Raw genomic sequence first — 18,001 nt, 5'->3', positions numbered from 1 at the left:
TCAGAAATAATTGTGGTCAGACGTTTAGCTGAGAATGCTGGTATTTGTCCTAATGTTCTGTAAATGTTTATACCAAACTTAAATGAATGTAAATACCCCATCTCTGAGCTCTGTGGTAAATCATTTGTTCGGCATGGGGAGCATTTGGCGGGGAAGTTTTGCTACAACCCATTCCTACTGAAATAGTTGACACCAATGGCAACTTGCCATCTAATCCCTGAGCTCAAAGGTAAATACTTTGCTCCACAAGCAAAGCTAAAAAAAGAAAAAGAAAAGAAGAAAAAAAAAAAACAACAAAAACAAGCCAAATTTTGGTCAGTTTTGTGCCAGAGCAAAAATAATCTGCCTCTTCCTGACACAACTCATTTTGTCTCTGCATGCTGCTGAGCTCTGCAGCCTGACGTGTTAGAAGTCAAGTCTGTGCTCTTCTGCGCCTCCCTCCATCTCAGAGCTCTGGTATTTGCTTGTTTCCCCATGTTTTAGCTCATGATTCAAAGGGATGAGTAGACTGCAGAAGTTTCAGTTGGCTCTGGGTGAAACCTCGAGCATTTGTTTTCACTGCAGGGATAACTCCCATTGATTTCAAAGGCAAGCAGGATTGCAGGCGTGTGCTTCCCTTCTGAAAATCAGAGCTCCCAGATGCAAATGGAAGGCTCGAAATAGACAGGTATCAGTTCTGCTAATTAAGTCTCATTTATCTTAACCATTTCACTGCTTTATCAGATAGCGCAGTGATAAGACACTATAAAAATATATGACAGATAGTCAAGGTCTAGACTTCTCTAATGTGGCAATTTTTTATATTATGATCTTCCTTTGTATATGCAGATGAACTGCTCTTTTATTAACTTCCCTTTGTAAGCATTTCACATGCCGAAAAATCAGATAGGGCTTTGAAAAAAAAATGCTTTCCAAAGTGATGAGAATGAATTAGCCCATAATTGGACTGATTGGTAAAAGTTCAGTATAATGCAATAAAAGTGCACCATTATCAGGATTTAAACTCGCTATGGGGAATTTTTATTGCTGTTCATTTAAAAAATATCATATTTGGCTGTGCTCTGCAGGGACTTACCAGTGTTGAAGCAAGTGAAGAAATCTGTAGGGGAAAAGGGCCTCTCATACAAATATAAGTAGAGCAAATATTTAGCTGTTAATATGTATATTACTGGAATTACCCTGATTTTCATGAGCTGTCATCTCTGGTTGTGGAGAGAAATAAAATCATAGGATTTTTGAGGTTGGAAAATACCTCCAAGATCATCAAGTCCAATCTTTGAGTGAATACACCATGTCAACTGCATGTATTGAAGAAGAGTGGCCATCTCTCCTCATAGGATGTCTGTGTTACAAACAACAGCAGCAGTCTGGAACCTGTTTTCTCAGTTTTACTGTTTTCTCAGTTAAAATAACAGAGGAGTAATACACAGAGGAGTAATACACAATAGTTCCACTCAATACAGCAAAGATGACATGATTTAATGTCTAGAAACAGAAGCTGGGCACCAGCCTGGCTAGAAATCCACTACATATTTTAATGCTGGTAGCAGATCAATACAAATTATGTTGAAATCTTTTAACTTAAAACAGGGAGTGTTTCTCACCCCAGTGTTTTGTCTCATTTAAACAAGGGCAGAGAAAGTGTAGGGCTTCTGCTTTGCAGGTGATCAGATGTTCTTTGTTTATTTCACAATCCTCTGATTTACAAATTTCTGGATATTCCTCAATGGGGAGGCATCCTATGATCACAGGTCCTGAAAAGATATTTCCTTCATAAGCTTGTCTTGTTTCCTTTGGGGGCCTTCACAATATCTTGTGATCTCGATGGATGCCAAGAACCATTCAGGATCTGATAATTAATTTTTAAAATTTTGCCATTTTTCAATACCGTCATTCCCGCACAGACTCTTGGGGAAAGAGATACTCAGCATGACTTGAAGGTTAGCTCATTGGGAATATTTCAGAGGAGAGGAAAAGTACATTCAAAGTGCACATAGCAAACATATCAACTCATTAATGCCAACAGAGCCTCAGCTGGCCCATATCTGTGTCACTAAGAGTGATGGAAAGATTGTTTGGATCGTTGATTTTACACGTATTTTCCAACTTTAATTATTCTATAAGATGCAATATCTGGAGTACACAAGTAGAACATAAGGGAGCTGCCCAAGATGAAGATTAACATCTTGATCTAGAAACTTCTGGTTCTCATGCAAAAGTCTACCCACAAGTTAAACAAAAGCAAAAAATGTGGTCCTAAGCAAAAAAAAAAAACCAAACCAAAAAAAACCCAAACAATCCAAGGGCTGATCACAAAATGCTTAGTAAGCAAGGAAATACACAGAATAACCATAAATTTAAAGGTCCCTTTTGATGATCAGTAACTCCTACAAGCATCCGAATGGTGATGAAACTACCGAGCTGCGTAATCCCGCTATCAGAACCGCATCTCTTGTTCAAGGAAAATTGCCACAGCTTCTCTCTGTCTTTCAGGCTGCTGAGTCTGACCTTTGTGGGGCTAAAAGAGGCAAAAAAGAGAATTGCAAGTCTTTCAAATATTCTTGCAGCACAAAAATATCTCTGTCTTACACAAATATTTTATTTTCACAATTCAAGTCCAGATTTCTCCATTCACACAAGGGTGTTGCTCACAGCACAAATAGACCTTCAGGGCCGATACTGTAACTTTTGCTTTCCTACAAAATGAGAAGATTTAAAAAAAAAAAAAGAAAAAATTGCTGCAAGAAGTTGTTAACTGTTAAATTTTAAGAATGTCCAGCCCTCTTGCAGACTGACTTTATCCTGAGCCTTGGTACTGTTGTGCAGGAGAAGGAGTAACAGGGTGAAGTATCACAGCTTTGTGCAATATTATATTGGAAAGAACAGGTTGAAATTTCTGATTTGAACTTTAAAAGGGGAAAAAACATGGGATTTACTTGTTTATAATCTATTCTGTAATATTCTAATTCACCAATTGAGATTTCATAGAATTTTAGAATGGTTTGGGTCAGAAGGGACTGTAAAGATCATTTCACTGGTGAGTAAACTATTAAGATGTATCATAACTCATATTAACAATGGTTTAAAAATCTGTTTTTTAATAGCAATCAGTGACCATAGCACATAATTCCATTTTGAAATAAGGAATACATGGCATAGTTCACAAGTTTGTACTTAATGAAATCATACAGACCAATAAAAATTTAATTTTTTATTACAGCAAGTCTTTAGACCTTAGGACTGTAGAGAGAGATTTTTATTGCTACATCTCAAATACAGGAAAACAAAAGAAAATGCTGAAATACAGGAAAGTACCCTAAATTTCCTGTCTTTCCCATTATTAAATCTCTTGATTCTGTGGCTTACCTACCAACTTGAGAATGAGGTGATTTATGAATATTGAAAGAGTGAATAATTAAAATTTCAACAGCAAAGAAAGACCCTCTTAGATCTTGATGAACTTAGTCATGCTTTTTAGCTGTGCTTTGTAGAGTATTTTTATTAAAATTACAATGATTTATGATTAATTGACCCATACCAGAGAAATGTAATATAAAAATCAGAATTTTGCACACTTTTTCTTCCTCTTCTTATTTCTTGACATTTATGTCTTCAACTGGGAAGCTATTTTTTTCTTTGTTTGACAATCTCCAACTTATATTGGAAACATATTTGAATAGCCTATGCCTGTTTCTTTGAGATTGCATTGGGCTATTGATGACAGTTAAACCAGAATGCATTTTTAAACTGAAATTCAGAGCATGTCAGAACAGAAACTGAAGTCTCTTAGGTGTTTGAATAGATTATCAAGATGATATTTTATCAGCATTAGGGATATTATAAATGTATTTTTGTTGCAGGAAAATAGATTCTAAGGCATTTACCACAAAAGATACATTATATTGATTTCTACCAATCCCTCAGAAATTCCATTCAGTAATATTTTTTGTCCTGTGGTTCTAAAACAATGTAAGTTGTGAGGAGATAAAGCTACTGCAGTTTTAATTGCCTTTTCTAAAAGGGAAATTACTCTGCACAGCCCTCTACATGGTCGTTTGTTTTCTGCATGCTTTTGGAGCAGAATCCTGTACTGAAATATTAACACATGCTAGAATTTTCTTATCTTCATCTTATTAGAGAAGAGCTGGGCAGATGTGGTAGAGACACCCTTTCTCTCTGCCTTATTCTCATGCAGATTAAATTATATACCCTTTTTTTTCTAAACACAGAAAATTAAAGAACAGAGTGACTTCAAGACATTTGGAATAATTTTAGTTTATTTTTCTCTCCACTTTGTTTTTCCTCTGCCAATACTTACTCTCCCAGAAACCAAATCTTGTCACTGGGACTTCAACAGCTGCACGTTGGTGAGATATGGGAGGCAGAATCCACTGGGTGCATTTCCATTTCCACCACTGTTAAACATAGATCCTCCTTTTCTTTCTGCTCCTGGTGGCCTTGGTGTCCAGATTTCTTGGAAGTTATTTGGCTCTCGGCTTCTCTTTGGGTGTGAATCAATTCCTGTGCAGGATTAAACACAACTACAGTTCCAAGGACAGCAAATGAAACATGGTGAGGGACAAACTGGTCTGGTTTTGGTTTGTTTTGCCTTATGCATTCCTCCAGCACTGTTCCAAGGAGGTTTCTACCCTCACACACCTCTCTCAGTATATTAGCACTGGTCAGCTACAGAACACATATTTTCAGGTTCTGCTACAAAAATAATGTGTTGATGGGCTTCAGCATAATCCCTGACTTATTTCAAAAACTTTAAAAATAAACAAGAAACAGAAAAAAAAAAAAAAAAGCCTAATAATTGTATTTTATGACTACAAGGCGGCTCTTGGGAACCAAATCTTTACAGATGAAAACATGGCATGGCACTATGTTGCAGTGGCCATGTGGTGAGCTCCAAACTCTGTCAAACCAAACATTTTGCTCAGGGTTGATTTACATTTGGCTTTTTTTATAACCTATCTTTGCTATGATCTTGTCCTGGAAGGGGAAGGAGTTATGGAGTTGTGGAAAGGCTGACCCTGGATATTCCCAAAGGAGGTGATGACCACAATAAATATGCCATGAGCAGCAAATCAATTTGTAGGCTCCTAAAAGAAAGAATTGCACCACTCCTTCCCTTGGAGGACAGCAGAGTTACTCAGAACAGCCCTGGCATTGCTCAGCCCGAGATTGAGGGGTGTGAAGGGAATAGCCCTCACAGATACTGAGTTTACAAATAACAGTAAATGACTGATTCTGATACTTGTTGTCACGAGCTCAGAGAATATTGGGGGTTTTTCTGTCTACAGTCCTGTTTGTCCCCTTGGAAGTCCCTTACAGGCCAATGCACACTCTCAGGATGATGGCATCCTCTTAAGTCAGGTGCTCTTAATCCATCCTTCATCTTAATCCATTTTCCCAAAGCCCATAACTTCAAATAAGTGCTTCATTTTAGACTATATGGACAAACTGCACCCTGTTTCCCTAAGTTATGAAGAAGAAAAATGCTGTTGAAGTGAAAGGATTTGTATTTTTTAAGAAAAATTAATATTAAAAAAGGGTTTTAAGGAACTTCAGAAAATTATTTCTGTTTTACATCTGAGTAATCAGAAACACTAGAGGACTTAAATAATCCAGGCTCAGTAGCAGGTTAGATAGGAAGGGAACCTAATTTTGCTAATGAGAGCCTGCTGTCTCTCACTGTCACGCCACTCTCACCAGTAAAGCTATCACAGAACCGCTCTTCCTTCCTCTCTCATGCTTTGCATGAAATGACAAATGGCAAAACATCTTCTTGCATAGACATCAGTGAAATTAATCTAAATGTTGTTGTACATGGGCCATTTAGCTTGGTTTCTTTGGGTTTTGACACCATATGCTCACATAAAAAATATTTTAGGCCTTGGAGGGACCAATGGAAAAAGAATTTCCCAAACGTTGCTTTTTAAGAGAAAATTGGATGAGCAGGAGCCAATCTTCCTATTTCCTTTCATTGGGATTTTGTCTACTGCATCTGCATGTAAAGTTATTTTATAAGCTGAAATGAGTGAACCAAAGACCATAGTCACGAGCCAATCTCCACATTTTAGAAATATTTATTAAGTAAACTTGATTACACGAGTGAGAATATCTGACCTGAATTTTGGCAGGGAATCTTGCCCCTCACTTCCCTCTGGTGGAAGCACAAGCACCATGCTGCCAAAGCATGCACAATGGTCTGGGAGAGTACCTACACACCTCTTGGAGTGTCCAGGCAGAACTGAAGCTCCCAAGGCTGGAAAACAGACACACATAGGACACAAGACCATCCTACAACAGTAGGAGTTGGTAAGGTCTCTTTGTGAGGAATGGACAAGGCACTTTATTATATATAAATATTCTGTCCTTATGTGACAAAATTCCCACAGATTCAGGACTGGTAACATTTGTGTACTCCCTGAAAGCCTCACAGGATGGGCTTGGGGCATTGTCCTCCTGCCTCAGTTTCCTTTTCCCTCTGGCAGAATAAAAAGGCTGACCTCTGTTTACAACCACCAACACGACATCTACAACCATCAATACAGATTTATTTTAAAAAGAAACGGTGTATGAAATTTTATGAACATGAAGTTTTGTTGAAGGATGAAGTTGGCTGGTACAGCTACAGTGCATCCAGTGGAACATCCCAGGCTGCACCAAGCTGCTGAACATTCCCCTGGTTATACATAAAGACTAAGGATTTGACCCCCTGGACTACTGTGGGGCAACTATAGAGTGTTCCCTTGTGGCAGATGTTGCAGTGTTTTCTAGTTCTTCTTTCCCTCCTGCTATGAATGCTGAGAAGAGATAAAGAGCAAAGGAAACAGAGATGAGCTGATGGGCTTCCTCCTTCTATGCAACAAACCAAGGTTAACTTATCAAGAGGAACTGCTGCAGATTTCATGAGATACATAAAGCTTTAAGCCCAAGTAATCACCATTGCCAAACTAGTCAGCTCAATAGGATAAATTGTCTTCCCCTTGCCCACTGAGTGGGAAATCTGTGGATCAGAGGCATTTTCACTGCCAAAAAGCGTTTTTGCATGCTGCCTCTAAGATGACCTTTTATAAATCCCACCAAATCCTAGCTGGCTTCCCACCATGTTGCTAATAGTTTGATCTGTGACCTGCTAATGAGGTACATATTGTTTCACCTCCAGTAAAGAAATTAGGATGTCTGCTCAGTTCTGCAGCACCCTGGAGATTATAGTTGCTTGCGCCAGGAGGAAAAGGAATTTCCAGGGCATAAGTCATCATTTACAGTTATTAACAAAGGGATTTATTGTGTTGCTGTGTTTCAAACAGCGGTGTGCACAATGCCTAGAGCATGCCAGAGTGCAGCTCCCTACCACATAATGTCCTAATGAATCACCACGGACTGGAGGAGCTGTAGAACCTCAACATTCAATCTCCCCTTTCTCCCCCCACACACCAAATTGACAAATAAAGACGTAGTGGCTTTGCACTTTTATCAGATAAAAGTAATCTCAGGAAGATGAGTACATTGAAACCGCATCGTGAAGAATGTGGGGTGGGGGGGAAATCCACTTTTGGAAAAAAAAAAAAAAAAAAAAAAAGAGAAAAAGTCTTGGTGTAGCAAAACTGCTTTACTGCAAAGTGTTAGCCCTTATCCCCAGGGGCACAGGGGGCTGTGTCTGTGCCCACACAGTCAATGGGATCTTTAACCATGACTTCAGGGCTTGCACAGTCAAGTCCTACTGTAAAAAGAACCTTGCTTTCCAGAGCTGGGAAGATGAGGCTGACTAAAGGCTATTGAATCCCGCTTGTCCACGCTTGCCCTCTCTCTAATTTATTGTAATTGAAGGCCAAAGGCTCTCTCCTCTAAAACAAGCAGTTAGGAAATAATTACTGGACCAGGGTTCTGTGAGTTTTAATTAAGCAAAGTTTAGAGTACATGAGGAGTTCTCCAGGTGGCAGGAGAGACAAATTATTATTTATTTGCTTTTGCTCATTTTATTTGCATTTTCAGGCTTAAAGGCTAAAAGAACTATGTCTTGCTCTGATTTTGCTTTCAGTAAGGTGCCATAAATTTTCTTATTTATTCCATATGGAAGCAGACTCAATTAATATTTATTTGTCTGTGGTTAATAGCTCAAATAATCTCTGAAACGCCACAGTCCTCTCTGGTTGCGTTTTGGGAGAGGTGGAAAAAAAAAATCCCAAACATACCATTAAGCTTTGTTTGATAACTGAGGAATTGTTAGCATTTTTCAACACTGTTTTCATTTCAGATTCTCACTAATATTTTTTTTATGGACAAATTTCCCCTGGGAAAACCTTCTTTCACCCTCATGAAAGCAAGTTGCTTTATCTTGGAAGAGAGCCAGCCTTAAAACGGACTGAGAAACAAGTTCATCTCCCTCCACAGAGTCCTTCATCCTCTTCCTTCCTCTTTCTCCCCCTCCTAGCCATGCTCTGAGGTAAGCAGTTGTCTATAAGACTTGAAACAAGTCTTATAGACAACTTTGGCAGATTGCAGTACTCCTCCTGCTTCCATTTATTGATCCTTCCAGCTATAAGTTATAGGCATGTGGACTTTTAGCTTTTGGATTATTGGTTCCTTTTGATAGTTTACAAGGTAGAAGGCTGATGGCATCACAAGTGATAATTTTTAGGACCATTTAGCATCTCAAAAGGAGTTTCTAAGAAAAAAGAGACGTGATAGTGGTACCTTCTGTTTTTAAAGCAAAGCATGGGTCAAATTCTGCATCCACTGAACTCTGTGGCACAGCTCTCACAGCTTGTGTTAGGAAGAAACTTGGGCCCAGGGGATGATGAAGCCAGTGATTATACAGCACATTATGCTGAAGAAAAATTAAATCAAGTGCAGCTGCTTTCATATAATTCAAAGAGAGAACTCAGTGTTTTCTTAAATTCTTTTTGGTTTCTTTTCCCCTCTCCACTCTCTGCACACTGATTTCTTGCCTACAAAGAAAAACTTCAAAGAACATAAGCAAATCCAAACCTTTTATTTAAGTTTTGGTTTTTTACCCCCTTTTTTATCCATAAAAAAAAAAAAATTAAGGGAAGTTCTTCTACTTGATTGTGATGCAAAAAATCCTGCTTCTTAAGTTCCTTTGGTGATGCCTTCATGGTATTAGGGGACTCAAAACTGCTTTAAAGGGGAACAAGCTGTTGTCTCAACCTCAGCTTTAGAATCATTCCACCATCCTCTTCAGTCAAACAGGGATTTCAATGCCTATTCAGAAAGACTTGTTTTCAAACTACAAGCTGCTGCTTACTGGAGACTAACCTATCTAAAAAGGTAGATCAGAAACCCCCAGTGGGTTTGATAAAAACTGCATAAACCAAGCTTGAAGTTCACGGGTTTCTACAAGGTGGAAAAAAGTATTCAAGTGAAGAAGAACAGGGTTTTAATGTAAACAGACACATAGCAAAGTGAAGAATACTCTATCTGTTCCAAGAGATAGAGCAAAATTTGAATTTAGCTGGAAAAATTTGAGTTTTTATTTAGTCATTGATATGATTCTACAGTTAAGGGCATTTTCTTATTGCTGTTTAGGTGCTGATTCATCAAACTTCTGGAGCCCACATGAAACCTGAGCATATTTGTGGTTCCACTGAGTTCAACAGGGGCACAATTACATGAATAAAGGGAGATATGTGAGTGCCTTTCTGAATCAGGGCCCTATGCCAATAAGAAAACTTTCATTAGCAAGATCTAGCAACAAATAATTTCCCACTAGAAGATAACGTTTGCTCTATTAAGTAGATTGTCTTTTGGTTGGGCATTTGACTATAAGCAGACATCATTATTAGCAGGTCCTTGACAACCCGTGTTTGTGGAAATAACCTTGCTGATATAATCCTGATAAATGTTAAGGTTTGTACACTACTTCACACCCGTCAAGAAAAAACAATTGCAACCACATAAGCAAATTCCCCTCAGAGCTGCAAGAAGAATGTTTCTGATGTAACCCTACTATTTTTAATTATTTTTGAGATGTGTTCAATTGCTCTGAGAGGATCTGAGCTTGTGACTAAGTAGATAATTTTATACAAAATGAGATGCAAAATTTAGCCCATGTATTTTGGAGAATAATTTTTTTTTTTTTTTCAGGGACAGGAGGTGTGATAAAACTGCCAAGGGGAATTAAAAAAAAAAAAAAGAAAGAATGAGAAACAACTTTTTAAATGAAATTGTTAGGGAAATGGCACACTATCCAGGTGCATACATTCATTTTGCACATATAATGTACTTTGTCCTAGCAGAAATGTTCATAAAAGCCTCTCAATTCAGGCATTTGACAGATGAGATCTGTTCTTGATGTCAGTCACTGAGTTACATGCCTCTTCTTCTATTTTGCTGCTGTGATTTTTATTCCGTTTATCTTTGTGCCCACACAGTATATCAGGATAAATTTATATGTGTGTGTGCATATTCTATACATACAGACTATCTTTATTATGCAGATGATAGCAGTGTTAAGCTTGCTGCAGAGGGCATCTCTTTCATATTTCAGAGGAATGCTGGGCAAGGAGATCTATTCTTGAAGCCCACAATATTAGAATAAGAATGAAATCATTTTCCTGGCCACGCAGTGGAGGAAAAAACAGGACAACTCTGCAAACAATAAATGCAGAGCCCTTTTTTATAACATGCAGAAAAACAAAACCTTGTGTTGAAAATACTTAGAACAAGCTCAACAGTAAGGAATGGAGTTACTGGGGTTGGTTGAGAGCAAAGTGGGTGGAAATCATTACCTTCCTCCATCCTGGCATTGGCTGCTTCTACTTCCACCTCAGTTGGTATAAATGAGCAGAGTGCAGTGGAAACATGCAGCCAAGGTTCTGTGCAAAACAGCAGATTCTCTGTGCTTTAAAAATATTTTTCTACTGGTCTTTTTTGTATGCTTTTAAATTGATGCTAGTGTTGCCATTATTATCAAATTAAAACTGACACATCCGTTTTAGGGCTCAGGTTTCAGTTTTCTACTGCACAGGTAAAAGAAAATTTATTAAGCAAGTTCTACAACCCATGAAATTACTGAAGTCTCTTTCTGAAGACTTTCAGTGTAGGTTTCTCACAGGCTGGACATGAACTGTTGTCTTCCATGACCATTCTGGCACCAAGTCATACTGAGGCCTTTCTCTAAGTCCTCTTTCTCATTGCTCAGACACCTATTTTTAAAGAATTCCTCAGGATTCAATATCTTCAGAATATCAACTCTTTTGATGAATTTTGTTTAAATCACTCATCAATATTTAAAAACAAAACAAAACAAAACAAAACAAAAAACCAAAACAAAACAAAAAACCCAGAACATCAGAAGGAGATATGGACAGCAAGCAGCCAATCACAATCAATCATTGTGATTGCCTCTGATTTTTTATTTTTTTTTACAAAACCAGATTTTGATTTTTTTTTTCACAAAAAACCCATATATTTGAATCTTTTATTAATATCCCCAGAAGGGAGGATTCATCTTATTTGGCCTCAGTGCCCTTTTAGCCACCTCTTTGGAAACTGGCATCTGGGGTGGTATTCTGGATAACATTTAAATGTTGCTTCCAACTCAAACTACATGATTTTATGCTCAAGGATGAATGGACATGCAGAGGGAGAAGGTGTCCTCAGATATATACCTCAAACAAACACAAGCAACAGATCATATACATATGCACCTATAAGAACCTACTTAGAGATGATGCAATGTCAAATGTTTTCTGAGTCCCAGGTCCTAATTTTACCACAAGGAGTGTCTACTGCCAGTTTTTGAAGTATAGATGGTTTTGGATTGGATTCACAAATGTCAGCTGAAAATGCTGTACAAATTCTACCTTTGGTTCTTTGAAATTGTGCACAATCCATCCTCAGAAAATCTAAAAATCAAAGAATTGCAAACTGTGATGCCTTATAAAACAACCTTTGGTTCAGATTGCACATATACATGCAAAAAGGGAGCTGGAAAAACAGCTTTCTTTTTGTAGTAATTTTTTTTTTTCATTAAAAATAATCTGTGTAATTAATTAACAATGCATTTGTGAATGATTAAGTGCAGAGAAAAGCTGTTGAGAAAGGATTTTAAAAGCTGTGCTACTGTAAATCATTGCAGTGTAAGACTTACTTCTACAGAGATAATATATCCCCAAATGCCTTTGAAATTCTGCAATAAGTGAGAGGAATAGAAAATGAAGGGTAAGAGATACTGTAAGCAAACTGCTTCTTAACATCTCTATCAAGACAATACATTTTACCTCAGTGTGTTAAAAATGCAAACAGAATCTTTAACTCCTAAGATCAATTACAAGCACACAGAAACTCTGGGTTTAGGAAAAGCATTCTGTCTTGTCAAGCTCACCTTATCATCATGGAAGAATAAACAGCGTAATTATTCTCACCTTTTTGTTTGTTTTCTAATTGGATCATTTATTACTTTCAGGAAATTCAAGTCCACATCAGATTTATAGCACGAGGATTCTGAAATATTGCTTTGGTTATAGAAATGTCAAAGCTGGCAGGTAAGCTGTCTTGTTGCCTCAGGAGTCTTTTGCATGAGCAAAAATTATGGAAAAGGCCTTTAGAATTAAATAAGTTCAACAATTTGTTTCTGTGTTCTGCATGGTTGAAAACTCTGTTCTTTTACCGATATTTGAGGTCCATTTATCAGCCTATGGTTTATAACGTTGGTGTGCCTGAATCAAACACACAAAGGATAGGATTGTAACTGTTCTGTTTTGCAGAATGTATTCTGTTTCTAGGTTGGCTAAAACAGGATTTGGGTGATTCTTAACACAATTCTTCTGGTTAGTTACCAAATATCTACCAATGTGAGCCATGACTGATCTTGAAATGGCTCCTCTGCATTCCTTGTAAATGCTGAAGTGCTCAGACTGTTTCTTTTTTAGCACTGAATGAAATTTGCTTTCTCTGCTGCTCAGCAACACAAGTTTCTGCTGTGTCTTTCACTAAAAAATGCAAAGCAAGGCCTGAAACACCACCATCTCAAACATGTACCATAGCAAATTTGGCTTAACTCTTTATCTTTTAATGTCAGGAAGTTTACTCATGGGTTCATGACATTTTGTGACTAAATCCTAACAGATATCACATAGAATTTCTTCAGCTATACAATCAGAACATCACAGAATGGTTTGGGTTGGAAAAGACCTTAGAGATCATCTAGTTCCAATCCCCTGCCATGGGCAAGGACAGCTTTCACTAGACCAGCGTGCTCTTAGCCTGGCCATGCATATCCTGCCAATTAGGCATTTGTATATTAAAGGGATTGATTTTCTCTATTCAGCAAAAAATGTCAGACAGCAAGGAACTCAAGGCCTTTGTTTTAAATCTCACTTGAAGTCACTGGGAAAAAAAAAAAAAAAAAAACCAACAAAAAACCCCAAAAAAAACCAGGTTTGAAATCAGCCACCAGCCTAATAAGCTGCCATGACAAAAAGAAAATTCTGGCCACAACTGATGACGTTCCTACAGGTGAGAATCTCCCATCAGCACAAAGTGGTGGTGATGGAAGTGGCTTTCTGTCTGATAAGTTTATCTCTACCACGACAGGAAGAAGTTGATGGGGGATATGACTGTGTGTGCACATGAACACTGTGCTGGTCCCCCTGGGTACCTTTTACAACCAGCAAAGGGAAATGGATGTTTTTAGGACTTGGTTCATCTAACTTCATTTAGATGCTAAATATTTTTAAAAAACAACATTGACTAAGTAGTAGGAAAGCTCATTTTTCTTCTTACCCTACACTGGAAGAATAATTTGGGAGTAGGTATCCATAGAGGGGATGGCCAGAGCACTCAGGCAGTTCATACTCCAATGAACATTCAAATATTCCTTAAAACAAACTAGAGTTACATAGCAGGGGCCTAAAAAAAATGCAGGGAAATAGGGGAGAACAGAAATAAAAAGAAAGAAAGAGGATTCTGATCCTTTATTAAAAAAAAAAATAATATTCGGCAGTTTTTGTAAGAGCTGCACTTTAGAACTGGTGATAAATCAGGAAGATTAGAGTTTTTTCCTTATTTTTCTTTATTCAAACATATATATGCAGTTCCTAAAGACTGTAAAGCTTTATGAGATAACAAGCAATGGAACCAAGACAGAAAATAACTATTCATGTATAAACCTCTCCTTAGAGTCTTTGCTAAGATTACATTTTTAATATGGTGAAGGAAAAAGTAATCCAATCCTTACATATAGGACTAATGAATTTTGTAATTTTCTTATTTCTCAAGACAAGACCAAATACTGTTCAAAAGTTGTTCAAACTCAGTTTCTAGTGAGAAGAGAAAAACATACAAAAATTTCAGTTTCACTGAACTTAAGTAAAAACATTTAGTTTTTCCTAGTGACTTATTTCAGAAATGTGCCATTATTCAGCAAAAGATGAGTTATTATTCAGTATATTTGATTTAAAATTTTTCTGTTGGATAATGTGAAAATATTTCTGAGGCAAAATGTTAGTCCAAGGTATACAGGACCATTTTTAATTAAGACATTAATTGCTATTAGGCATCAAGAATTGGGGTGTTGTCAGTGTGCTTCTTTTTAGAAAACCCCATGCTAAACCTTCAAAAATAGAAAACAAAATTAAAAAACTCCTAAACAACTATAGAAAAAGAAGTCATAGAAAATGCATGAAGAGCAAGAAAACAAATCACAGATTAGCCACAGGGGATTTTTAAGGAAATTATAACAAAAATTGAGGGTTTGTCACGTATTTCCACAGATAGTACAGAAAGCTAAGATGATCAGAGCAATCACAGATAAAAACATGGGATAGCATGGCAAAAGTCAGTATTTTCATGTGCTAAGATAAAATGCTGCAACACTTTCTGTAAGTATGTAAATTATTTTTAAACGAAGCATGACAGCAGAACTCCTCTGCCCCTGAGTATCTGGACAATATTGCAGGAGAGGAATAAATTCATTCTAAAGTCCTGAACCTCTGTTGCTACAAACACAAATATATACAGCAATAAATTCACAAAACCGAACAGACTCTTTAAATAGCAACAAGTTTTGTGTGTTTATGTATTTATTCTTTTATTTTGACAGATCAAGGCCGAAGTTTTTTTGTCATGGTGAGGAATCAGCATGTAGAACATATCCTACTGCTGATGAGATTCATTAAGGTTTTATGTCACATTTAGATCCATGATAAGAAATCCCCCTAAATGTAACAAGAATGAGGATTGATTCTTTTCTTTAGCTTTTATTCAATTACTTGTCTAAATGACAAGCAAGAACCCTGAGTCCAGGTGGAACCTGCTGCAGTTCAGTTATTAAAGCCAAAGATTAGCAGTCATATCACCTTGAGCTTAATCCTCTTTTTTTTTTTTTCTGACTCACAGTAACCTTAGGCAAAATGGATTCTTTTTCCTTTATTCACCTGCAAAACAACAGGTTGTAATAATTTTGAGCTTCCTCTGGGTTGCTTCCTCATATTTTTTTAAAAACATAATAACTACATTAAAAGTTATTTCAAATGATAACTGCAAAGAACAATAGTACAAAGAACTATCATCATTTTGACCTGCAGAGCTTTGTCTAGCAATTGAACAAGCTCTTAATGGCAAAGAAATCTCGTGGAAGGCTGTTACATCAGATGACTTGTTGTAAACTAGTGTAGTTCAGTGATATCTGCTCTTGGAAACCAGATTATCCCAAGTGAGGATGTGACCCAAATCCTTTTCTTCCCAGAAATTTAAATCTGTGGGGAATCTTTAATATTTTATTGTTCATTTAGGGTAGAGTGTGAAGCAGCATGGCCGGGTTGAGCTGGGATTGCTCAACACTGCCCAAAGGGTCGGTTCCCCATGAACAGAGAGTTGCACTTTGCCAGGGCACCCCATGGTGTGGCCATGGAATTTTCTAGACAGACATGGTGACCAATTTATGCTCTGAAACGTTAAAATATCTGAGTACAGAATGAAAACAGTGACCAATTTGTGGCCTGTGTCTGTCAGCCACATTCCTTCCCTATGCAAATCAAACCTTTCACACAGAAAAGGCCCTGCTGGTCCATATTTTTACAGGAAAGAAAACACAGCTTTTACCGACATGGGTCAGGTAAAATGAAATATTCAAATTTCAAAAAAGAAAAAAGAAAAAAAAAATGGTACTGGTTTTCACAAAATTTCTTTTAGCTCTTTTCAAAGTCTTCCTTTAAATAGATCTTTCTTTTTCTCAACTTTTTTCCTGTATAATGCATATTTTGTTTGCTATCTTTTTCCATACACATCTTTTGTTCTAAACAGAACGAAAACATTTATTAAACAAAGCAGACTTGGTCTTAATTCATTTAAGGTCTTGCTCTTTTTCTCATTACAAGCTGAGTTAAGCAAAATTATTAAATCATTTTCTTAATGTTTTTGAACTTACCTTAATTTTTCTTTTTCCCTCCACTAATGGGAAATGCTGTTACTCATTCTCAGTCCATCTGCCTAATAGAAACTAGCTTCTGAAAATTAAAGTGCTAGCTTGTAAGTTCTTGAATGACATACCCCTATCTGAAGATTAATTTGTGCAATTCATGACTGATGAGATGCATTATTATCTGCAAACTTATCACCTCTCTTACCCAAGTTCCAACTCAATCTGATCTTTGTTAAAGCTAAATGAGAACAAATGCAATTCTTCAGAACAATGGAAAAACGTGCAGAATGCAGTACATTTTGTTTAAATCATTTTTAGAGACACTGTCTGTGGGTGTTAGTATAGTTATGAATCATTTTATAACAAAACTTGAAACAAAATAAATAAAAAACCAGAGAAGAAACTTGTTCTTAGAGAACAAGTCCATCAAAATGTTTCCCATCTTAGCACCAACAAGGGAAAAAAAATTGATCTTCAAAGGATTTGAAACTGCAAAATTGTGTTTAGGGAACATAGAGTCGAGCAAATGCTCACTGACATTTGGATAGGGGTTGTTTTCATTCTAAAGAAAATTCCTGCATTCACTCAATCTCCTTTGTGAGTAGTCATGAAAGCCTTCCACACCTTATCTTCAAGAGTTTCTTCTAAGAAGATTAGAGATGATGGTTTATTTTTGGGGCTTGTGTGAGTGCCTTGCTGGGTTTGGGGTTGCTCCCACAGCCCTGGCACGAAGGCTGCTCCAAAGTCACCGTTGTGACACGATGGCAGATCTGAGCACATTGAGCCAGAGCAATGCAATCAGGATCACCACTCCAGCCCCACTTATCATGATCCATGGTCAATCTCACAGCCCAAGCAACACATACACATTCTTTAGTATTTTTTGTCTCTTGCCCCAGCCTTGTATTTGTCAGTGGAGGCCTTGACTTGCAACTGGGGAACGTTGCATGAATATAATCACAGCTGCAAGGTCTGAATTTCAGTTCCATGCCTTAGAATTGTAGAATCATATAATTATTTATGTTGGACAATTCCTCTAAGATAGACTCAAACCATTAGCCTACCACGTCCAAGTACACCATGTTCCTAAGTGTCACATTTACCTGCATTTTTAATGCCTTCAGGGATTGTGACCCCTACAGTTCCCTGGAAAACTGTTCCAATGCTTCACAACCCTTGTGGGGAAGAAATTTTTCCTAATATCTAATCTAAACCACTGGCATAACTGGAGGCCATTTCCTCTTGTTCTACCCATCTTCTATGGATCTGCCTTGCAGGGTGGTTTTTTTACCTCTTTTGGCATCTATTCCCCCCTACCCTCCTTCACCTGTCAGGTCAATTTAGGCTGCAATCTCCCTGAACCTCTCTGTTTTTTTAGTGTGAGATGCTGATTTCTAAAGAGCCTCTCAGTATTATCACAGTAAAACCAAATCACTATGTCCAGGAGACACCAGGGGCTGAAATCTGGTCTCCCATGCCCTGATAAATGCTGACAGAGTCATTCATACCAAGTGACATGTCACATTAGATTTGAACTTCTTTTACTAAGCACTGTAGTAGGATGATGCTTTCTACTGTCAGAAAACTGTTCTGGTTTTTGATAGA

General features: G+C 37.4%; 1 long non-coding RNA gene across 1 annotated transcript; it reads right to left on the bottom strand.

Annotated features, from left to right (window-relative positions):
- Positions 1 to 2,194: 2,194 nt before the first annotated feature.
- On the bottom strand, positions 2,195 to 16,567 carry LOC140680669 (uncharacterized). The gene is made up of 3 exons (XR_012052023.1): positions 16,403 to 16,567; positions 4,319 to 4,521; positions 2,195 to 2,518 (listed from the first exon to the last, which is right to left on the bottom strand). It is a non-coding gene; the product is annotated as an uncharacterized lncRNA (long non-coding RNA).
- Between the last annotated feature and the right edge of the window lie 1,434 nt (positions 16,568 to 18,001).

Source organism: Taeniopygia guttata, chromosome 1A, assembly GCF_048771995.1.
Source record: "Taeniopygia guttata chromosome 1A, bTaeGut7.mat, whole genome shotgun sequence".
Taxonomy (NCBI): domain Eukaryota; kingdom Metazoa; phylum Chordata; class Aves; order Passeriformes; family Estrildidae; genus Taeniopygia; species Taeniopygia guttata.
The sequence above is the reverse complement of the archived record's forward strand: the minus strand, read 5'-3'. Positions and strand labels throughout refer to the sequence as shown.